Raw genomic sequence first — 25,130 nt, 5'->3', positions numbered from 1 at the left:
TGCATTCATCTTTAGTAGGCTTGATTACTGTAACAGCATCTTTACAGGTCTACCTAAAAAATCAGTCAGACAACTACAGCTCATTCAGAACTCTGCTGCTCGAGTCCTCACTAAGACCAAAACAGTGGACCACACCAGTCCAGCTCTGAGGTCTTTACACTGGCTGCCTGTCCGTCAGAGGATAGACTTTAAAGTTCTGATGCTGGTCTATAAAGCTCTGAATGGTTTAGGACCAAAATACATCAGTGACCTCCTGACCCAGTATGAACCTTCCAGATCCCTCAGGTCATCTGGATCCGGTCTTTTATCAGTTCCCAGAGTCAGAACCAGACACGGAGAAGCTGCATTCAGCTTTTATGCTCCTTATATCTGGAACAAACTCCCAGAAAGCCTCAGATCAGCTGAAACACTCAGTTTATTTAAATCCAGGTTGAAGACTCACCTGTTCTCAGCTGCATTTGAATAAAGCACCAAATCCACACTTTAAGCTTAAATTTCAAAACTTACATTTTAACTAACTACTGATTTTATCTGTTTTGATTTTATATACTGTTTTGTTTGTTTGTTAAGCTTAAATTTCAAAACTTACATTTTAACTAACTACTGATTTTATCTAGTGTTTTTTTCTTTTTCCCCATTTTAAATCTTTTTATTTGTTTTTGTTTTTTAATGTTTCTGTAAAGCACTTTGAATCACCTTGCTGTTGAATTGTGCTATATAAATCTGTTCCCCTTAAGTCAATATGACTTAAGGGGAACAGATTTCTTTAAAAAAAAACAAGATAAGGACAAATATAAAGCAGAGATGTGTTTCTGTTAGAGGAGTTAACCTGTGGAATAGTTACGACAGTGATTTAAAAAGGTGTAGTTCATTTTCCTTGTTTAAAAACATGTTTAAAAATAGAGTAATAGAAAAATATATAAATCAAGAATGAAAAGAGCAAAAAGGAGAAAAAAAAACAACCTCTTGATTCTTTTGCTTTGATGTAGTTACTTATCTAAGGTGGAAAGTTTTTTTTTCTTTGTTTTTTTTTTGTTCGTTTGTTTGTTTGTTTGGTTTTTGCTTTGTTTTATTATTTTCTTCAAGCCCTGTGTACAGGAGCTGCATACAAAAAGATATTTTGTGAAAAGGGTTGGCGTAATAAGCAAATGCTTCAGCCAATACCTTTTGATTAGCCTTGTCTCATGCTTTCTTTCTTTATGGTAGATTTTTGTTCTGTTTTCACTGTTTGTTTGGTTTTTTTTCACTGTTTTCACTGAGATTTGAATTTGAATGCTAATCAATAAAATCAAAATCAAAATCAAATCAAATAAATAAACTTGCCTTGCCTTAAGTACTAGCAGGAGAAGAACTGATTGCAAACAGGTGAGCTCATTACGTCATTACAAGCAAAAAAAGTGCTTGTGTGATCGGGTGCTTTGAGTGCTCAGAGTAGAAAAGCGCTATATAAGAACCAGTCCATTTACCATTCAGGTTAACTGGATAGATGGGCATAAAGAATTAGATGGATTTCCCAGATGCAATAATATTAAAACGTAATGTATACTGTGGAACAACAGTATACATAATCATGAGCAGTGTTGGAACTAACATTATTTTACAGTAACTACGTTATTATTGTGGTAACGAGCACGATAACTAGTTATTATGCCAAAATCAGGAACGCGTTACTCGTTACTGGGATTTAGATAGGGTCGTTACTCGTTACTTCGTGTGGTGGCTATCGCGGAGCTTCCACAGATTCAGTAACATTAGCAAGTGGTGGAGGCCAGCAGGTGGATGAAGGAAAAGAGACCCGAGGCTGCCGCCGGTCCAAGTGTGAACTGAACTTCAGGTAAGAAGTTATGACCTGCAGTCTCTCTGGGTCAGATATGAACCAAGTTTAGGTGGAGTTTATTTTCGTTATGCTGACTTTTTCTGTACTGCGTGCTAGCTAGCATGACGGAGTTTCTATACAGCTGGGTGGTGCTATGAAGTTAATGATGTTGAACCTTATTTTGTTCATAAGTTATTAGAGTTGCCAACCGTCCCGTCTGGTATTCAGAGAAAATATTACGCGTTTCTTATTGAGGTGAAAAGGAACAGTTTGTCCCGTAATTCAGCTACAATGGAAAAGGCACAAAGCTGGAGTTATTCTGTGTCTTTGCTGCACAGCTGCCTCTTCTTTCATTCTCCCCCTCTCCCGTTTCTACTTCAATCATGAAACTGATCAATGATCAGCTGATCGTCTCTCTTGTTTGTTTATCGCCCACTTTGCGCCGAAAGAGGAAACCAGCGGATGTCGCGCTAAACAACAGCAGCACGTTTAAGCTTGATCAGCTGTTGTTAGAATTTATTTAATATTAATTTCTAGTATCAGCTGATGTTTGCTGGAGCCACAGCTGTAAAGCTGCTGGTCATGATGTCGGTTTGGTTATCTGGTGAGAGGGACACATGAAGATGAAACCAGGAGATGTCCTTACTGGATCATCAGAGCTGAACAGGTGATGGAGAAACAGGTTTACCTTTTAGGTGACATGGATGAGTTGAAGTTATGAACTGTTTCTGAGAGACAAATAACACCAGGATCCTTTTTTAAGTAGCTGACAGCTGGTAACTGTGCAGGGGCGGATCTAGCAAAGTGTTGCCAGGGGGGCAGGTAGGGCATTAACAGGGAGAGGGGGGCACAAAGAAATACTTTTCTTTCTTATTCTCATTTAAAATATCTCGCTTTTAAAAAATAATTATCTGAATCTTACAACAAACGATTGATAGATTGATGCATATATACCATCAGAACAGTGCACATCACTGTCACAACAGCGTTTGTTTTCATTCAAAGGCTTTATGATTTTTCCTATAATGGTGTCTAAAATGTCCGGGCCAATTTTTTGTCCCAGTCCAGCCCTGTATGCAGCTCATCTGCAGTCTGGTGTTACCTACATCTTCCTATTCAGAAGGCAGAATTTCTGAGTTCTGAGTACAATCAAAGCACCACGACTGCAGTTTTTCTGTTGGATGTAAAAGGCGCACATGACGCTGTGACGTAGGCTAGAATCATGGCAGCAGTCAATGACGGTCCAGGCGTGGGATTTCTCTCGTGGAAATGTGCACATTATCTTTTCCTTTCTATTGGTAGGTGGCACAGTGCACTTGTGGCATGTAAGCAAGCTAGAAGACTGGCAAAGTTATGGAAGCAACACATTAACAAGAGAATTCTGAGTAAAACCAAAGTTACTTTCCCTAGTAACTAGTTACTTTGAAAGTAACGAGTAACTTGAAGTAACTGAGTTACTTTTGAGAGAAGTAACTAGTAATGTAACTAAGTTACTATTTTAAAGTAACTTACCCAACACTGATCATGAGATATGGTATTGGCTATGGTAACCCTTGTTAAATATTTCTTTTAAAAATAAGACACACAACTACAACACAGGAAAAGACCGAGGGAAACCGAGTTAACGAAAAAAAAACAACAACGTGAAAACCATCAATTTCACACCCGAGCCTCAACTCTCGCGGCCCAGTACCAAACGACTCACAGACTGGTACCGGGCTGTGGCCCGGGGGTTGGGGGCCGCTGCTTTACACTGTAATGTAAATGTAATGATGCTACAGCAGTACACAGAAAACCCCGACAGTCAGGCGACCCTCTTTTAGCAAGTACTTGGCAACAGTGACAAGGAAAATCTCCCTTTTAATTTAAAGAAACCTCTGGCAGATTATTATTATTACTATTAGTATATTGTTTGTAACCACCACTAACAATGTTTCTGTACAGTAATGAGTTCTGAATCAAAACTCTCCAAATAAACCATTTTAACACACAGATTCTTGGTCTGACCAACCGTCTCAGCTATTAGCAAAAGATGACAACCAATAAAACTCTAAAAGATCCTTTATTTGGACAATGATCAATGAAAATGAAGGGATAAAACAACCTAGTGTCCCCCTCACAAAAGGGATATTTTGCCTCTGTGCAGGGCAGGCCCACTATATGCTACAGCCTAAAGGCAGAGGCCGGAGTAACTACCGACCTTCTACTTGAAGGACAGCTTCTCATAACTTTTACAACTGCTCTTTTAGGAACTTTTTAGATGCAATTTTAAGGCTGGAGATGACTCTATAATTAGCCGAGACAGCTGGGTCAGACGATAGCTTTTTAAGTAAAGGCCTGCGTAATAGAAACAGACAGATCATATTTAACATTGAAGCATTAATACGCTGCAGGACCACAACGGTATGGTTTCACTGAACAAGTGTTTGCATATATTTTTCTGTGTTTGCATATCGTTCTTGTGTGTACATGTATACATAATAACTTTAAGCCTAATGATTTAAAATAGGTATTCTGTGCTGTACATACTGTATACTGTAAAGTGTCAATGTGGGAATAGTCACTGTAGTAAAGTTTATTCACCCAGTGACTGGGTGTATGCGCATTGGAACATCTTGTGAAAAATAAAACTTTCACAAGAATTCAAAAGAAGAAATTCTTGAGTCATTGTATGAATACACACCTGAATGCTCCAGACTGCCAAAACTCCTCTTTTTATAGAGGTGGTTAGGGCTGGGCCATATTATACCGTTCACGGTAATACCGGTATAATGTTAGGCAACGATAGGAAAATGAAATATCGCGATAGAATGGGAGTAAAACGCGCATGCGCAGTGCCTTTGTTTGCTTTGTCTGTCAGATACACAACAAAGCACATTTTTTTGCAGAACATGCAAGCGGCCGTTGTTATTGTCGTATTTGTCGAACTAAGATGCTCTTAAATCTGGGAGTAATCTGGGTCCTAAGCTCCGTATGCTTCAGGTCAAACAACACTGCAGCATCACTTAGAGTTAAAAACTGTCTAAATTCTTTCATCTTTAATAAAACGATCAGCATTGCTGCTTTACCAGGTGTAACTATAAAGTTTAACTTCCAGGCATCCATGAAAACAAAAGTTATTACATTTAACGGAGTTAGAAGTTAGCAGGAAGCTAGCGGAAGTTAGCTCGCTAGTTTCGCTAGTTACCTAAGCATGATATAGCATGTTCTGACAGAGAGATTTCTGAAAAAAATCAAACGTACAGCTCTGCTATCACTTCCAACATAAATGAAGACAGGAAACTAAACAGCAGTGACGTTTGTAGGGTTACTGAAGTTGGGCTAGCTGCTATATAATGATGTGCTACGTGATCGCTAGCCACACAGCTATGTTAGCATAACATAAACAGTGAAGCTGGAGGACGAACACTAACACTTTTCCACTTATAAAAGTTAACGTGAAGGTTCTTCATGGTTAGAGACAAATGCAATCGCATGGCAGGATGCTGTAAACGGACCAAACTTCAGTCAGGAGAACAACTGAGATAATCCATCCACAATACGAGGTTAGTCATTAATAGGGTTGCCAACTCCCTGAAAAATAAATAAGGGACACCTCGTGGCCAGGGCCGGGCGACCCAGTTGTCTTCACCCTTCCCAGTGTGGTGAATTTTCTAGCTCTTTTTTTGTGTGTGAAATTATTTTTTTAACCATTTGACTTGAATTTGATTTAAGTAGATGTGTATTCTTTGTGATATAAACACATGTGAAACAAATGATCATTTAGCCATTTATTTTTTAGCTCAAAATGACAACATTAACACAGTAAAACAGGTCTCTTTCTTAAACAGAAGCCTGTCATGCTTAACTTTTGAGAATATAAGTAAATCTTTCTTTAAAAGAACTCTGTCCTGCTTAACTTAAAATAATAGAAAACAATAGAAAGAAAAACATTCTTGTAACAGTGCACATTTAGTGCATTTAGTACAATTGGCTTAATGCTAATCAGCTGCTCCCGTTTGAAAACCCGCTTGTTCCCATGATTACGCATCTTAACTCATCATCATTATTCATCTATGTATTACTTTTATGTATTAGTCATCTATTTGTTGTAATCATCCATCCTTGCAGTTGTTTATTACACAAAATAAGTTATATTATCACACTTCTGGCCACATAGCACTGATATTCACTGCACATGCCCATATTAACTTTTTCCAGCCAGGTGTTTTCCTTTTCCCATTTTTCCCTTTCTCTGAACAAACATTGCTGCTCTAATGCTGGGCTTACACTGTGCGTTTTTAGGCCCATTTTGAGCCGATTTTTGAGTGATCGGACCGATTTTGGCCTTCATCGTGCATCGTGTAGTATACGTGGGGTAACGAGAAGCGATTAACACCTCACGACCAGCTCCCGATCATCAATCGCTCGTGAGGGTGTCACCACAGCCGCTCACACTGCTCGCGCGCGAAAATGATTTAACTGAGCAAATATTATAAGAACTGGTTCATCTCTGTGTGTCCAGTGCAGAGATATGACCATAGCTTGGCTCAAAGACTGCATCCAAAAAAGCTGCAGGCCTAGAAATCAAAAAGCCGTTTCATTACTGACACGGTTTTGTAGACAGACTCGGGCGCAGACCAGGAAACCTTTGCAAAAGTTGGCAGTGCGTTTATTTACAGTGAGTGCACCAGGTGATGATATATACAAAGTATCAGGGAGAAGGGTCCAGGGTTCCAGAGGGGAAGGGGAAAAGGTCCAAAAACACACTCCACTCTCTCAGCAAACGCTTTTTAAATATTATATGCTATGATTGTTCACTTTTTTGTTGTCATTTTACTGGAGTGAATTTAGGAAAAATGATGTCCTCACATCTTCTAGTCTTGCTGAATCAGGCCAACATCTGTGGGGTTTTTTTTTTTTTTTTAGATAAAATGTAAAGGGGAAAGAGAAACTGATGGATGGAAAAGTAAATATATAATAGTCATTCATACAGCTCTTTGCAAAAATAGTTCTACATACTACAAATAAAATATTGTGTGGATGATATTTTGATATTTATAGCAAACCCACAGACATCTGTTCTCGTCCTATTGGAGATGAGCTTTTTGGAGTTACGTGGTGTAAAAGTGAGCTGATGCTTGTTTGGCTTAGTGAGCCATTGAAATGAAATATGGATAAAATTATATATTTGGGAATTGAGATTGCAAAGAAATATAAGTATGAAGCAAATGTGCAGCTATGTAGGACGAGACTGAGACCTGAGTTCAGACCAGAGTTCTGGAGAAGAATCTTTATTGTGTGTTTAAATGTGAAAGTAGTGAAAATGATCGTCTCGCTCAACGGCTGTGTCTTTTTCACAATTTACCCATTTATATATCTCACTCACATGTTTTACGTTATTAATGCATTTATTTAAAAAGACCCCATAATTCTTTAATGAATTATAAGTCTCATAGAAATAAAAAGAACAACTTTGCAAACATAATACAAGTGAAGGGTGAATGTGTTAATATTAAGCAGCAAATATTTATATAGGTAAAATATACATGTTTCCCATTCAAATTAATTCTTTTTTTATTATAATTTTTAATAGTTTTAAATTATACTACAATCTGGTTATCAATTCTACTTTTTAAATCTGAGGCAAACAATTAAACTGTTCAAGTTCAGCATTCTATGTTTCACACTACCAATATCAACCAATCTATCTTTAACCCCTCAGTGATGGATGATGCGTTAGAGCTCTGCAGTGTTGGTGATGTATGCATCCAGGGTGGATTTGCATGATTTCAGCAGCTTCAGTAAAAGCACAGGACAGATTTCTTCAGACATCTGCAGGTCAGACACTTTGTACAGACTTATTTCTATCTCTGTCTTAAGAACAGGTTAGTCCTGTTTTTGAGAGACTGCAGTGCAGAAAGACGTGTAATACAGTCTGTTTATTAAACAAAACAGGAAATTAGAAAGCTAAACATGATAGGACAGGGACAGGAATGGAAATAGTGACTGACCTGGAATAAAGGGGTTGAATTGGGTTGATACTGGTTTGGTTAATGTTAGTAACTCTTTAATAGAGTTAAAACGTTTGCACAGGCTGCATTACAACGAGGGCAAGTTGACCAGAATTTTTCCAGACATATCGAGGCAGGTCTGCTCTGCTGTTATGCCACTAGCTCCAAATGTCAGGACAGTTTTACAGGTTTTTAAAGTTCAAATATAACCAGAGCCTTTGGGCGTCTCAGGAAACTCACAGCATCTGCAGAATAAACAACGTCACCTCCCGTCCTTTGGCCAGCTGTATGAAAAAAAGAAGGTATTCTTCTTTGCTGGAAGTAAAAAGATGCGTCAGTCATTAGAGATAAGAACAGCGACTGATACCCTCGACCTGGAGAGGACACTGACATCCTCAGTGACAGAGTGGAGGATTTAAACAGACCTGGTTTTGCTCTAATAAAATGGAAGGATCAGATCCTCTGGCCAGAGGATTTGGTCGTGTGTGTCTGTGAGCATTGTTTTCTAAAGGTTATGACTTGTATCATGAACTTCTCATTAAAGATATTCAGAATGAAATTAGATTTATACTTTTTTAAAAGTGGCTTTTATTATTCACTGACAAAATTCAGTTTTTACGGTAGACCAGAGATCTTACTTTCTCCATATTGTACTTTTGTTTAGCTGACAATATAGCCAATGTTGCTCATTTTTCTATAAGTGGCTTCTTACCTCAGCACCTTGGCCTTTGTACCTCCTTCCAGAGGAGGCTGGCATTGTTGGACACATTTCCTCTCTTTTTATCATGACTCCCATCCGGTCTCACACTCCACAGGCCCCTGAGTAAATGTCTCCAGGGAATGCATTGTGCCAGCAGGCAGCTGTTTTTCCCCTGAGCTACCACTACATATGTGTGTAAATGTGTTACACCACCTCGAATGTGATGAATTTCATCAGTGGTGAAACGAGCCTCGCGTGCTGCTCGCATTTCAAAGGACTGCAGCGAATAGTTTTTTCCACTCTGTGCATTGTTACCCTGCTGCTGTAAATGAGTCTCGTGGGAAACGTGTGTGTTGGCCAAACCATATCATATCAAACCACTTGCTATGTTCCAATTAAGTCTGTGTGTCTTCTTCAGAGGCCGAAAGGTGTCGGCTGTCCACCGATGCTCCATATATTTGGTTAGGATGGATCAATATATAATTAAATATTTAAGGCGTATCCGATAGACAGTTGTCTGATATGATGAAGGTTGCTGCTTGACTGCAGCTACACGGGACAACAAATATTGCAATTATTAAATTATTTTCACATTTAATATTTTAATTAACCTTGTCATTGAAGGAGAGTGTCTAATGATTTGCATGTGCTCATCGTTAACACAAAAGGGTTAAAAATGTTTTTGCAACTATAAACTTCAGCACTGTCTGTCAAACCTCCAGTAATGTTTGCTCTTAGTTTTTTTCTGTGCCCACTCATATCAGCTAACATGCACTTTTGAACCCTGCTGGAGATGCTGAGTGCTGATCTCTGCTGACTGCTCACTGTGACTGAAACCAGAGATCCATAATAATGGCATCATTGATCATTGGACATCTTTTCTCCGTCATTGCCTTCAAAGCGTCCACTGCCATGAGAAATATTTCTGAAGCACAAAAGCAATCTCCTCAGTGAGAGGATTAATCTGCCCTCTCAGGCTTGACGTGCTTTTAGTCCCAGAGTTTCGGTCTTTCTGTGACCTTGTTCACTTAGAGGTTTTTGTCTTCTGCATGTCATACAGCGCCTACTTCACCCATATGAAAGATAAGAATGTGTTCCTATAATAAACACATAGAAATAGTTTTGGCTTTACAACGTATTTGGATGTTAAAATGAAAGTTAGTGGTGCCAGGTGTCCTTATTTTAAACAGAATTACTTTGAATGATCATCAAAATAAACACTGAAATGCAAAGTAATAACAAAATCGTTATTTTTTAGAATAATTAGTAAATTAGTTATGCTACAAACTCTGTAGTTTCTAAACATCTAATCAAAATATGCCATAATGCAATCATGCCATGCAGATACAACAAATCAGAAGGTAATGTCACCCCTGTGGTAATATTCATGGTGATATTATCTTCCCTACGCAAAATTAGGACATTACATAAATTTCCAGTTTATAAATCATCACGTTCTTAGCAGTCTTTAAAACATATTCTCTTATCTTTTCTCTCCTTACATCTTTCTGTACCTCTGAGAGTGAAATTATTGTACATTCAAATTTTTTCCCATTGCCAAACACAGCCACTGTATCTTTAGCTAGCACGACTAACATAATAATAATTCACCTGTTTGGTGATATTTGCTGAGCTAGTTGGCTTGATGTGATGGTGAAGCACAAATTACCACAACTTTGCATAAACACACACAGATGCGTTTTTGCACGTAGAACATGTACATGTCCTTCCTGATATGACATCTGATATAAAAAAATCAAATGCACATCCATCCACCCTGTGAATAAGCGGTCGACAGAAGCTTTATGCAAGGCAGCAAAGAATGTATCCAAAGCAGCATCTTCTGTTTTAGCCATCTAGATCACGAAAAATGAAACGGTGATACGAACAGCGCCACCTCACTTGTATTAAGTAAACATACAAACTATAAACTAGTACAGAAAAGGCATTTATTTAAAGTAGCCATCATCCTCTGCACCGACACGTCACAAAACTAACATTTTTGACGCTTCCATTTTTCTTGTGAGGCACCTCAAACAACTGGCAGCTTCATTTAGAGATAAACATAAAACACATGTCTCAGTGTAAACTATGATGTGGAGAGTATTGTGACTGTAGGATATGTTATTATATACCACACAGCCATACTCTCCATATCACTGGTATTTGTTTATCAAATGTGTTTGAGACACTTTGGAAACCATGAGGTTGAATGTCTCCAAAGTACCTCTAATTTGGTTGAAAGCTATAATAACAAATGTCTGCCATATTGCGATGGGTGATTATTATTTCCATCTATTTATTTATTTTTACCTCTAAGGTCTTTGCTACATTTCCTATTTTTCCTATTTCCTTTTGCATCTTAAATAGGTTAACGGGTAGGCTTATATCATACACACTCATGCATTCAAGATGTTTATAGAAAGAGCTGCACAGGTATTGCAGGACAAGTAGTATTCTTCCCAACAGGTTCAGCTGCAGTTCAGCACTTTACCCTGTGCTCATTCTGACACAGCAACATTGAGCATCAAGCTGTGCTTTAAAGTTGGGATGTTTTCGATCAGGGTAATCAAATTATAAGTGGCGGAACAGCAGCCTCATCAGTTTCACATGCATTTTACGGTTTTGGTATTTATAGGGCACCCAAGGCTAACCGCAGATATGCAAAACACCTATTATTCTATATTTATCGAGAGTACATAGTCATTACGACAAGCAACCTAAGCTTTGTCTACAAGTTTGAATTTTCTCCACACTTTAGATTCGTAAAAACCGTGTAATGTTTGCAAAAATGGTTAAAATGTCTTCATATTCATATCTACAGACTTTATCACTGACTCGTTGAGGCTGCAGTGAAAGTCCGTTTGGCTGTACTGTGCTTTTAAATCTACTGTAGTTCCGCCCTATTTCGCAAGAGCCAATCAGCAGCTCTGAAACATAACCCTGTTAAAATTCTAGACTAATCACAACTGTTTTTTCAATACCAGCCGAGCTCCTCGCTTTGTAGCAGGCTGGCTGGCGTTTCTTGCCTCCTGTCTACCATCAGTCTAAGAACCGCGCTCCACATATCATGTATACCCACAGAAAATACTCGTAAACCGGCTCCAGGAGACGGCAAGACTGCCTGGACACCGACACCGGATTCGGTGGAGGTTTTGTGATCGACTAACCCGAGCCGCTTGTGCCGTGTCCGCAGCATTAGGTAGGTGTTTTTGGTGGTGTTACGGTGTTGTAATGTCCCTCTACCTCTTCTCTCCTTCCCATTAGCTCGCGAGCTGCGACAGTTAAAGTCATATTTGTATTGGTTTATTTATTTTGCTGGTGTGGGTTTGAATAGGCGTGAACGTTTTGTCGCCGTCACAAACGTTAACATTCGCCTTCTTAAACTGAGGTTACATAATTGCTGGTGTACGGCTTGTTAGCTATCAAGGCTGGAAAAATGACCGCGACTGATACGAGTACGGGCAGATTAAGCCCTTGTCAAATGAATAGGTGTAGCCAAGCTTACGTGCTGACAGATAACTCCGCCGCGTGCCGCCCTCGAGGGAAAGTCGCGCCGAACTGTATTAAAAACGAGCCTTCGTGATCATCGCAGTCAGGTTACACATGTCGAAGACATTACATGAATTTTAAGACCCGCCAGCCTGGGTCAGCACTGCTCTAAGCACGTACTCGGTGCTATACAATATTTCCCTTTTATGCTCGTTAAAGTTCACGGTTGATACACATCAGTGGTTCAGATAAGCTCTACGGATTACCTAGAAGAACCAAACATTAAAGGAACCGTACGGTGACTTGAACCGTGTCCCTTTGCCAGGTGAAGAGTCATTTAATTGCAGGGTTTTAATAGAGCTTGGTTTTTGAGGCTATGTGTAACATTAATGGATAATTAATGAGGTTACGTGTGTAAGTGTTTCGACCTGAGAGTGCAGCCAATGTTGGAAAAAGATGTTCCACCCCGAGCTAATAGGGTCAGGCTTAAAAGTGTATTAAGATGTGGTTTTAATGGCTATTTCTTTATCCTGCTGTGGACCAGAGACACGTGATCTCCATTAAGTGCACTGATTGGATCATCGCACTTTACTTTTCCGTTATTTTGAGAAAGTAGTGTTGCTGTTTTCCACTGCTCTGTCCCATATTAGAAGTTCATATTCAAATGCACTGCTTACTGCAAATGTAAGCCTAGCAATAATATAGGACATACCAGGCCAGCGCTTCAGTGAAATATCCCCTGGACCTAAAGTTCATAGATACACTTGTAGTCTGAAGGCTTACAAATGTTAATAATAATACTTTGTAGCAGCTCTGGAAGGCTGAAAGGGAAAAAACGGGGAGGGGGGCATAGTATTTCATTGTGCTGCTAGCCAGGAACACATCTGCTGTGTGCAGGTGGTCTGGGAAGAGCAGCTAAAGACTGAAGTCCAGTTGAAGAGTATTTTATCAGTGCTGGCCGCACTCAGTGAGTTGGCCTCCACAGCTGCAGAGCTGGATCAGTCGGACTCCAGCTCAATTATTCTCTCATTTCCGTGTCTGAAAAGGACACCCACCTCTGCATCACAATTATTACATCCAGTCAAGCAGCTGTGTTGCTGCTGGGCTTAGTCAGGATTTCAACTGCAGAGCACCATAATTCCTTACAGTCCGTAGTGCTCACTCTCAAAAACTCAATCTTGTCGAGGGCCCATATTTATCCAAGGTGTTGTAATGGTAACACCAGCAGTGAGACCTGTCACTAGATGTCCCGCATCGATCCTCTTCACTGTGAAACGAGTGATGCAGCACAGTTTGTGATGGACTCTGGTCATGGACAGGCTAACACCTTTGTAGCTGTCAGCAGCTTTAAAAGTTGTGAACTCTTCCTAGCTTTTCTTAACCTTGAGTCATTTGTGTTTTAAAATAAGTGTCAATGAAAAAACATTGGTGGAAAACAGATAACGTATCTATTGAAGAGAAGTCTCCAGCTCTGAAGCAGCAAGTTTGGTGAGCACCCACGCACTGCTCAGGTTTCCTTGGTGACATGGAAAAACAATGGGCCTTTTCACTGTGGGTTTTATAGTTCACATGTAGTGCAAGCATGCACAGGCTTCCCACAGTTTGGGATGTCTGATTTTAATTTGCATACAAATGACAAATGTGTTCATCTAATAATGAATAGAAAATTAGATGTTTTGTGTGACTCCAAGCTAAAAATCCTGGGCATTAGTTTTAAAATAAAGCCTGAAAGATTCTGTTAGTGATGCCTGAATTATTATTTAGCTGGAAATCATCACTGGAAACCACTCTTAATACCACACCTGTAACCTTCCACGGCAGTCAGGTTTGACCTGATTTCTTTGGAGGTGTATGGCAGGTTACATGGAAGATGATGGTGTAGGGTTAAAGGGATTTCCAGTTACAACGTAGATTTCCTGCTGAAGCATAAGCCTGCAGTCTGAGAGTAAACTGCTGTATTGGGATGATATGGTACTATGAGGTCTTAAAGATTAGATGGGGCCTGATTATTTAAGACTTTATATCTGAGGAAGGATCTTAAATTAGAGCGTGGATTTAACAGGGTGCTAATGACGAGAAGCCAGTAAGGGAGAAACATGCTCTCTCCAGTCCCTGTCAGTACTCTCGCTGCAGCATTTCGGATCAACTGAATGCTTTTTACAAACCTGATAATAATCGATTACAGTAGTTCAGACTAGATGTAACAAGTTTTTCTGCATCACTCTGACGAAGGATGTTTCTAATTTTAGAGAGTGCACAAACGTAAAAAAGCAGACCCGCATTTTTGTTATGGTCAAAAACAACTCAGATTCTTGGGTGTTACTGGAGGTGAGTATGTGTCCGGCTAGACACCATGTTCAAGATTTTTTTTGTGCCAAGTACAATAACCTCAGTTTTATCTAAATTAAATTCAGTTTTATTTACATAGTGCCAAGTCACAAAAGTTGCCACGAGGCACTTTATATTGTAGGGTAAAGACTCTACAACTATACAGAAATCTTACAAGCAGGAAATCAGAGGCCATCCAGGGCTTGTCTTTAGGACATTCCTGCAGTGTAGCTAATTGGTGTGTGTTATCTGGCTTCATGGACAGATAGAGTTGAGTATCATCGAATGATACTGGCTAAGGAAGGCATGTATAATGTAAACAGAATTGTTCCTAGCACTGAAGCAGCGTCTGCAGTATGCATCTAAAAAAAAATCTCTTTTAAATCCATTATAGTTTATTTTAAGTAGATTTTAAAATAGGTTGCTTTTCTGACTGCAGATAAAATTTCTCTTTGTCAGGAAGAACATCTGGTGTAAAAGTCTGCCAAGTATAAAGACACTTTCAAACAGTTAAGTTACATTTACATGAAATAGTTCAGCTTGACCAGCTTAATGACTCAAGCGCACACACAGATATTTGTACATATCTGTTTAAAGTTTAAACTGTATTTATTTACTAGAAACTCTTGTTTTTTTTCGTCGAGTTTTGCACTGAATGGGACAACATGCAATTCCGTTTTGCTTTTTGCCATCATGACAATAAAAGAATCTGAGATTCTGGAAATAATCAGCAGTGAAGAATTATCCAACCATCCAGAATATACCATGGTCCAAGAGGAATCAGAACTGAACCATCCTCCTTCTACCGATGGCCCTGGCAGCACGTCTGTGTGCTACTGCGTTCTAAATTGTATTCATGCTGGTGGCTGCCGACTCCATAATTTCATTTACGTGTACCGTACAATGACAGTAAAGGGCTATTCTGTTCTATTCTCACAAGGTCAAGTCAGTGGCAGATTTACCCCTCAGCTGCTCTTTCTTGTCATTCTTCGTACTGCTGCATGATGTTAGAGAGTGGAGTTGTTTCTCCACTGAGGTGAAGCTCAGTTACCTGAGGACTGCATTACTTTTGCAGAGAGCATTGAAAGCAGTGTTCTAAACCTGACAGAGCCGTTACTTTCTTCACTAAAGTGAGATTGTTGCGGTGTGAAGTGTGAATGCTTCCTGTGTGAATTGCATGTAGGACACAGAATTATAATAGAGGAAACTGGATGGTTTTGCTGACGTACTGTGGTGACATAAAATGCATCTTCACACTTCTAAGCCAAAAACATGTATGTTTAAGTCAGCTTCATTGGGATTTACCATCTCTGTTGGTCTGCAATTAAACAATAAATGAGAGGCAATCCAGCAGTGTCAGTTACATTAATAAGGCTCAATGTTGTATTCGTGGTAAAGCACAGACAGCTGAGCTGTTTCAGGCTTGATACATATATGCACTTACAGCAGGTGATGGGAGATGCACAGACATGTCAGTTACTTTCAGCTGGACGGCCTGTAGCAGCAAACAGAACCAACCAATCAATTCACAGTTAATTTTGTTTATATTCAACTTCCCATAATTGTTAAGTGTAACTGGATGGGTGTACATCGAGCAGATGAGATGGAAAGGTAAGAAATGCTGCTGCAGTGAAATCAGTGGTGTGAGAAAGGACGAACACAGCACAGTAGGAGTTGCACAGTGCTCCCTCGCTATAACGCGGTTCACCTTTCCCGGCGTCGCTGTTTCGTGCATGCTATTTTTTTTATTTTTTTTTTTCACAGCGCATTGTGTTCTGCGTCCTGATTGGCTGTAGGCCATTGCCAATCAATCTCCTGCCGTGTCTCCTGTCCAGTACAGAGTGTGTTCAGCTTGTCAAATTTACACAAATCTCCGATCCTAGCAGTGTGACTCTGAAGTGCTGTACTGTATGTTTGTAAGTAACAAACACAACAATGCCGATGAAAGATTTTGCACCGTCAAAGGCTCCTGCAGTAGCTCCCAAAAGGCAGAGGAAGATGCTAACCATCACACAAAAAGCTTCTGGACATGCCAAAGGAAGGTAGAAGTTACCGTATTTTCCAGATTATAAGGCACATTAAACGAAAACATTCAAATAAGTCAAACTTTACTCATTTATTCTTCTTGCTTCCTCTACTTCCGTACCATTGATTCATTATTGATTCATTAATGTTGAATTCTCTGGCAGCTGCTCTATTCCCATGTTCTGGAGCTGAAAACAGGGTTTGATCTTTGGCTTCATTCTATGATACTGGACTTATTTTTCTACGAAGGTTTGAACTTTGAGAGTTTAACAAGAGAGAGAAAAGTGTGAAAATGTTCATACCTGTCTGAGAAAAGAGTATAAAGTGTGTAGTGAGGAGTTTCTTAAAACATCTATAATAGTTGTAAAAAAATAAATAAAGTTGGCTACTTCGCGCCTTTCACCTGTCGCGGTTTGTTTTTAGAATGTAACTCCCGCGATAAACGAGGGACGACTGTATTTAAAAAGTGCTATATGTCAGTTAACAAGCTGGATCAGCCATTCAACTTGGTTGATCATCAAGGCCCCACAAAGCCTTTCTGTGACATTACCCTCACACAGCATTGATTGGGAGTCCTCTGTCAAAGTTTCTGTTTGGTTCTAAAAAGCTGATGATTTTGTGATACTCTGCTCTGAGCTGCTTGGGTGTTATTTCCACGGTTTGCCTTTTTGACGTTTGTCAGAAGCAGACATGGGGTGTGGTTTTGGTGCACACCGATCTATTGGCTAAGAACAAAAGACCTACTGCTCTCCCTTCCTCAGTGGAACTTGAGCTTAGTGGAGCTCAAGGGTTGTAAATATAAGAGGAGAGGAAGACTGTTTACCCTCATTCCTAGTTTCTTTGTTGTGAAATGGCTGCAGGTAATACAGAGGTTAGCACGGTCTTATTTGGTTTTTGGCAAACTCCACCATGACTTTCCTGTCTCGGGGTGAACGGAAACCCATCACTGGTCCCTGTCATGTGGTTAAGCTAGAGATTCATTGGGTTTGTACAGAACATCTGATTTATTACAGAGGTTGTGGGCAGGTTAAAAGCTGTGGTCCTGGTGATTGAGCATGCGGTTGTGTGGAAGTTTGGGAATGCACCAGATCACGGATCAGAAATGAAAGGATGAATCATTATCAGTAAGAGCCTGATGACCAAACTCACTACTGTTGTTTCTCTTCAACAGTGTAAACACGGGTAGGTTAAGTGACACCGTGTCCTTGTTGGACTCTGTAAACAAGGACACAGTATTGTCTGTTAGCATGCAGAGCTACAGAACCTCAAGGATATTTGGCACGTAGACTGGAGCAACTAGGGATCGAACCACCAACCTCCTGAGTAGCATATGACCCGCTCTGCATCCTGAACTACAGCCGCTCCATACATGCTTGCAAGCTTGTATTAGTAGATGTGGTGCAGCCCAGCTAGCTTCTATTTGTGCTGTGCTCCCATAGAAGGTAGCAGAGGCAGCACGTTGAATGTGTGTGGCTTTGAGAGTGTTTGACAGATTGTTAACATCAGTTCATTTTTCCCGTTTCTCTGCCAGGGAGAGTGAGAGAGAAGGAGCATTTAATGGGAGAAAAACAAAGTTTCACAAGGCTGCTTTTCTTATCGTTTAACATCAGACTTGACAGACATATGAAAGGATCTTTCGCCTCCAACTTACTTTTTCTCACCGTTATCACAGACCTCTCCCATCAGGACTTCATGAGGTGCAGATGCCATCATTATTAAGTGTTTCATGTGGTTTGGTTTCACTGTTGCTCCACTGAGAGAAGCCTTAGCCTCAGCTGCTCGCCCTAACAAATCAATGGGAAAAATATCCTGCCAGCGGGATTACATATCAGCAACAGGAGAGAAGAGCCTCAATTAATTTAGTGCAAACACATCTGAGCCCGGTGTGAGGTGTAACAGGACTCTGCTCTGAATATCAACTGCAGTTTGTTATCAGCAATGCCACTGTAAATCTTCGTTGTTTATTAGCCTTCCCCAGTAATGACAGGTTAGGCAGTCCCACTACACAGAAATACACAAAATGAGAATCTGCGACTTCTAAAAGAATTTAATTGATAGTGCTTTGAATTGCTGTAAAAGAGCAGAGACTTTATCAGAATCATGTTCCTTATTAGGTATTTATCAGTACTAAAGTGTCTTATCAGGTTTGGTTATTGCAGCGACCTGTTTCTAGATAACATATACATTTGGGAGTTTTGACCGTTCCACAAAGACAGTTGCTTTCTGTTTCATGTAAACTATCTTTTTTGAATTGGAGCTAATTGTGTAAACGGCATTACATTTCAAAGGACACCTATCCTTAGATTTCATCTTCAGAATCAGAGTAATGGCTTCATGCACGAACAGTTTGAGAAAACCCAAATAATACTTTCTGCTGGCAGCGTCTCTAAATCATCACAAAGTTCTCGCTTTGTCTTTGGGAGACTGCAGATGTACAAGATGTGTGATAGTGTGTCTTTAAGCTAAACAGAGTGGTATTCATGAAGCACTTTTTTTGTTTGTTTGTTTGTTTTTTGTTGGCTTATCGGAGCGGTTTATGAATCTGGGCGGTGTCTTTATGTCATGTGGAGATGCACATGAACGCCAGGTAACAGAATTGTTCCAAAACACTGGGACATGCAGGGAAAGGTAGGTGTTGTTCCCAGCTTCTAGGGTTACCAAATCACAAATTAGCATATTTTCTGCACTATAAGGTGCACTTAAAATCCTTTAATTTTCTCAAAAATCATCAGTGCACCTTTTGTATGAATTCTGGTTGTGCTTACTGACCTCGAACTAGGGCTGGGCGATATGACCCAAAATTCATATCTCGATATTTTTTAGCTGGATGGCGATATAAGATATATATCTCGATTTTTTTTTTTTCTTTTTCTTTTAAAGCCATAAGTTAAGAACAAAAAGAGAGTTCTTAGTCACACTGTGTCCCAGATGTCACACGGGCACTTTTATTTACATACAGCGTAGATGTACATGAAGAAATTACTCAAAAATAAATTATCAGCATTTATTAAATAATCATGGTCCATAAATAAAAGAAAACAATGTTGTTTTTGTGCATAACAAAAAGCTCACAATTGTGCAGTCAAAATGTAAACTAATAGACGCTGAGCAGAATAACAAAGAGACTTCACAGCTGCACCACGTCTCTGAACAGGTGCCATTTGTGGTCCTTATACACACACAGTACGTATCACTCCGCGAGGCTCCTCCCCGGTAGCCGTAATCCTCCGACAATCCATCAAGCGGTGCAGCTCCGTAGCTTAGCAAAGTCATATTAAAACATTTTTTGACAGATTGATGAGCGCTGTGTACCACATAAAATCGGTTCGCGGTCAGTAAGCACAACCAGAATTCATACATAAGGCGCACTGTCGATTTTTGAGAAAATGAAAGGATTTTAGGCCGTGCAGCTCCTCCGGGCTGCATGTCGTTAGCGCGGTTAGCTCGTTAGCACGGTTAGCTCGCTAACACGTTGACGCCGTCCAGCCCCACGCACGGTAACTCGCTAACGGAGATTTTCCGCTTTCATCTTGTTATTGCCTGCAGGTGAAGTTATGGGGGAGGCGGAGTTGTGTTCAGTGAAGGAGAGGCCAGGCCGAGTAACGTTGCGTAGAGACAAAAGTGGACGAAAGAGAGGCAAACCTGCGGCTCCACAAGTATAATTATAACGTAACATAGACTATATCGATATGAACGATATTGTCACATCTTATATCTCGTATGAAAATATATCGATATTTTTAAAAAACTCGATATATCGCCCAGCCCTACCTCGAACCAATTTTGTGCTACACGGCGCTCAAAACATGTCAAAAAATGTTCTTGTGCGACTTTGGTAAGCTATGCCGCCGCACTGCTTGATGGATTGTCAGAGCATTACGGCTACTGTAGTCAGGAGCCTCGCGGACTAATCTGGGTCCTAAACTCCGTCAGCTTCAGGTCCCAAATTCAAATGAACACTGCAGCATCACTGAGAGTTAAAATCTGTCTAAAGTCTTTCATCTTTAATAAAATGATCAGCATTGCTGCTTTACCAGGTGTAACAATTAAGTTTAACATCCAGGCATCCATGAAAACAGAATTTATTAAATTTAACGGAGATGAAGTTAGCAGGAAGTTAGCTCGCTAGTTTCCTGCTAAGCATGATATAGCATGTTCTGACTGAGAGATTTCTGAAAATATTCAAACGTACGGCTCTGCTATCACTTCCAACATAGATGAAGACAGAAAACTAAACAGAAGTGATATGTTGTTGTTTCTGGATAATGACAATGACCATAAATCATCACATAGTAGAAGTCAGGTGTACAGTTTTGGTTCATTAAATAATTCAGAACTCACTCAGTGTAGCCGTTTTATTAGCGGTACCGTGAGGACTCATTTGTTGTTTTTCTCACCTTCCATGTCTTTAACGCTTCTCCATTTCTCACCCTTACTTCCTTTCAGCTCTTGTGAAACTTTTCTGGTCTGATTGTTATCAGTTGTTTAAACCAACTTTCAGCTGCTTCTCTCTCTGTGCCGCTCTGTCAATTTAAAGTGTCAATTTAAATTTATGTAACCTCAAATGAATTAATGCGATGATTTAGAGTTTTTCGTAAGGAGAAATCTCAGTACAACCTACACAGATTGGTAATGTTGAAATGCCAGTGACGATCAGTAGGAGAAATTTACCTTTAAGTGCAGTTGCAGCAGTCTTCAAAGGTGTTGGCCACCTACGATGCTTTGTGACTTCCCCCTGACCTTTAACACTGAATCACTGAGCACACAGATGTGAGATTGTGTGGGTGCGGTAGTTATGAGTACCTGTCGGCAGAGTCACCTGCTTTAGAATATATGAACCTAATGTATGTTGTTTTCATAGCTGAGCTTATTTATCACCTTTTTCCACGTCCACCTGCTCGGTTTGACTCGTACCCTAACTTGATAGTAGATTTTTTTGAATTTAAGTAATTTTGTAACAATTATTAAATAGATTCCAGATGACTTGCACGCGATGGTGAAGTGGTCCTTTACAAGCTCATTGATATATAATTTTTAATTTTGTATTTATTTAGTTTTTTGGGTGTGTGTAAGCTACTGGGATTGGTCTGATATTTAAAAGATGTTGTTTATCAATGTCCTTTTTCTTTCTGTGTAAACCTCCAGTTTGCTCGCCTCAGAGAGTTGGCAGTTTGAAAATGACGCAATGTTAGTTGCATTGAGCTGGCGTAATGCTCTGAGGAAATGTTGACCACAAGCAGTCAGCTTTAGTCTGGGTTCAATCTTCTCCCCAAGTAAAGATTTCACATGTGAACGTAGTGGGATATCAAAAGAAAAGCTACAACCTCACCTTGTTTGAATGAGGATTTGTATCGGACAGTTATGCCACTATGAAACTGACTTCAGCCCTGGAGAGCAGTGGACTGGAAAATAGTTTGACTGCAGTGTAGGGCTGGGCCATATTATACCGTTCACGGTAATACTGGTATAATGTTAGGCAACGATAGGAAAATGAAATATCGCGATAGAATGGGAGTAAAACGCGCATGCGCAGTGCCTTTGTTTTCATACGCACATGGCCGATTGTTGAGTGAAACAGATGAACCAGAATTGGTTTGTAAAAATGGTGCAACTTCCGTGATGTGGAACTGGTTTGGTGTTTGTCCGTCAGATACACACAAAGCACATTTTTTTGCAGAACATGCAAGCGGCCGTCGTATTTGTCGGACTAAGATGCTCTTAAATCTGGGAGTAATCTGGGTCCTAAACTCCGTATGCTTCAGGTCAAACAACACTGCAGCATCACTGAGCGTTAAAAACTGTCTAAATTCTTTCATCTTTAATAAAACGATCAGCATTGCTGCTTTACCAGGTGTAACTATAAAGTTTAACTTCCAGGCATCCATGAAAACAAAAGTTATTACATTTAACGGAGTTAGAAGCTAGCAGGAAGCTAGCGGAAGTTAGCTCGCTAGTTTCGCTAGTTACCTAAGCATGATATAGCATGTTCTGACTGAGAGATTTCTGAAAAAAAATCAAACGTACAGCTCTGCTATCACTTCCAACATAAATGAAGACAGGAAACTAAACAGCAGTGACGTTTGTAGGGTTACTGAAGTTGGGCTAGCTGGTATATAATGATGTGCTACGTGATCGCTAGCGACACAGCTATGTTAGCATAACATAAACAGTGAAGCTGGAGGACGAACACTAACACTTTTCCACTTATAAAAGTTAACGTGAAGGTTCTTCATGGTTAGAGACAAATGCAATCGCATGGCAGGATGCTGTAAACGGACCAAACTTCAGTCAGGAGAACAACTGAGATAATCCATCCACAATACGAGGTTAGTCATTAATATACTGCAACAACATGGGAATAGAGCAGCTGCCAGAGAATTCAACATTAATGAATCAATGGTACAGAAGTGGAGGAAGCAAGAAGAATGAGTTTAATAAAGTTTGATTTATCTGACTGCTTTGTTTCGCTTAATGTGCCTTATAATCCCGTGCACCTTATGGTCCGAAAAATGCGTACTGCACACTGCAGTTTAATGTTGCAAAGCACCTCTTTTTAACTTCAGTGGATATTATACATGGTTATGCTCAGGATATGTCAGCCCATTTCTACTGGAAATGCCTTTTGGTTAAACTTTCAGCAAGGAATTTGCATTTGCACTGTTACATTTTTATAAAGCTTTAATGTACATAAAAACCAGCTTCTTGTTTAAGTGAAAATAAATGGAAGGTTGTCTTTTTGCGCTAGTAATGTTGTGGAGTTGTATTTTGTCTCGCATCAATTATATCGTCGGTTATATCGTCCCAGCAGCACTGTTCCTGTAATCAACATTTAAAGCTTTACTGGGAAACCGCAACCGCGGTCCTTCATCAAAGCACCAACAAACTTTGACATGAAGGAAAGCGAACTTTGTACCTGCTCCATCCACCACTGTTTGCTTTACATAGATAAAAATCTGCAGGAAGTCTCCAGAAGTTGTGTTAAAATATGCAGATTAACTGTTAACTTACCAGGGGTGGGTCTAAAGGGGGCATGGCATGCACTAAACCATATTTATTTTGAAGTTTTCATAATATTTTTCAGACTGAAAGGGAGATAATATCAAACATTGTTAATTAAATAGTGTTAAAAATCTAAAAATTAAACTGATGAGAGGGACTTTAGGTTAGGCGGTGAATTCTTGTTGATATTAATGAACGTCTGCTCCATCATAATGTCTTGTTTTCAGCAGCACAAACTTTGCATCAAAGCACAGGGAAAACTTCAGTATGCTGCTATGCTCACATGCTCCTTTATAGGCTTACAGGCAGAAACTCACTCATTGACCTGCACACTTAAACACACAGCCAAACGCGCACAATGACTCATAAAGCTTTCCAACAAGACAGAGTAAACATGCTTTTTTTTTTTTTTAAGGCCTCAGTTTAGATTTCATATTTATTTTACAGTTAATTTTGAAGGGGGCGTATTTTTTTCTATTCTGAATATTTATCATTGCTCATTAATAAGACAAAAGTATTTCTTATCAGATTAATCGATGGAATAATTGATAGATTAATCGATAGCTTCAGCACTAATTTCATAACCAAACCGCGTCCATGCTTCTCAGCTAACCCCACGTCTAGAAAAACGCTCCTCAATTTCCTTTGGCTGGTTCTTCTGTGTTGCCATGGTGACTATTTGAAACCGTCATGTAAAGCAATTAAAAAATATTGCAGTAAACGGTGTATTTTGCAACGGCACAAAATAAACGGGGAAACGAGAGACGTTTTAATACCGTCATCCACAACGTCATCACATCCCAGTCTGCAGTTGGCTTTGGGAGAAATGAAACCACTAATCAATTAGAGAAAGAAGATGATGATGATGTTGTGTCTGGTGTTCCAGACGATGATGCATCCAAATGGCACTGATGATGATGCAAATGTGGAGATGGCTGCATTGGGTTCTGCCTGTCCCGTGCTGGTGTCGCAGTCCCCGCTGTTCCACTGCTGTGGACTGATGCTGTCATAGGCAGCTAACCATCGTGCTCATATGAGGTGGAATCTATGTAAACAGACTAAATAGTTAATACAGGTATGAGGCTAGGTGCTAAAGAGCATTGATCAAAAAATTTAATGGCAACCTGAATCTTCTTTGGCGTTAGACAAAACTGGAGCAGCCACAGGATGTTTCGGTGAACGTAATATGAATACATAGATAAAAATCTCTGATGCAGAGTTTTTGCTTCAGTTAAGGTTTTATTGCACTAGGAGACAAAGGCATTCAGTATTGTATCTCCTGGATGAGGTGTGTGTTCATCTGTATGTGCGCAGATGCACACAAAGATAGTGGTAGTTTATGGGTTAGTGTGTGTCTGTGTGCCTTTAAAAGAGCATGTGATGACGGCAATGAAGAGAGGGACCAGTCAGTATTCTCCGAGCGCAGATCTGAGGTTTGGCCTGTGCTTTGTTGCAACATTTCGTTTCATGTTCTGATTGTGTAGATATTAATAATTAGTGTTAATAATAATTCAGTGCCCAGCCTAACAGCCTCTGGTCAGTGGCTTACTGGCACGTGTGCTTTTATTGGCCCACAAAAAAGAATGAGCTTTTTATATGCATGTTATTTGTTACTGCAGTTTAATATATTTTATATTCGTCTAAATCTACAAAATAATCTACTAAAGCCTTGAATTAAGACTCCATGCCCCCATTTAGATTCACCCTCTGCTTATCGCAGGTGACACTGGCATATAAAGTAAAATAGCTGCTGTCAGCCTTCAGCAAGCTGCCTGGT

The 25,130-nt window shown here is 39.8% G+C and overlaps 1 protein-coding gene across 3 annotated transcripts in view; it reads left to right on the top strand.

Annotated features, from left to right (window-relative positions):
* tpst1 (tyrosylprotein sulfotransferase 1) overlaps positions 1 to 25,130 on the top strand; it is a 71,982-nt gene that overhangs the window by 19,225 nt on the left and 27,627 nt on the right. The window contains exon 1 of one of the 3 annotated variants that reach the window (XM_085479014.1): positions 11,479 to 11,711. The exons of 1 other annotated variant lie outside the window; for it this stretch is intronic. The gene's annotated coding sequence lies outside the window, so the exon portion shown is untranslated. Of the gene's footprint in view, positions 1 to 11,478; positions 11,712 to 25,130 lie in introns of those variants that run through there. One more of the 3 variants, XM_085479016.1, reaches the window with a different exon arrangement.

Source organism: Copadichromis virginalis, linkage group LG14, assembly GCF_057382275.1.
Source record: "Copadichromis virginalis isolate Kocher_CV1m ecotype Utaka linkage group LG14, C_Virginalis_male_GT1.1, whole genome shotgun sequence".
Lineage (NCBI taxonomy): Eukaryota > Metazoa > Chordata > Actinopteri > Cichliformes > Cichlidae > Copadichromis > Copadichromis virginalis.
Note: the sequence above shows the minus strand (reverse complement) of the source record. Positions and strands in the feature narration are given on the sequence as shown.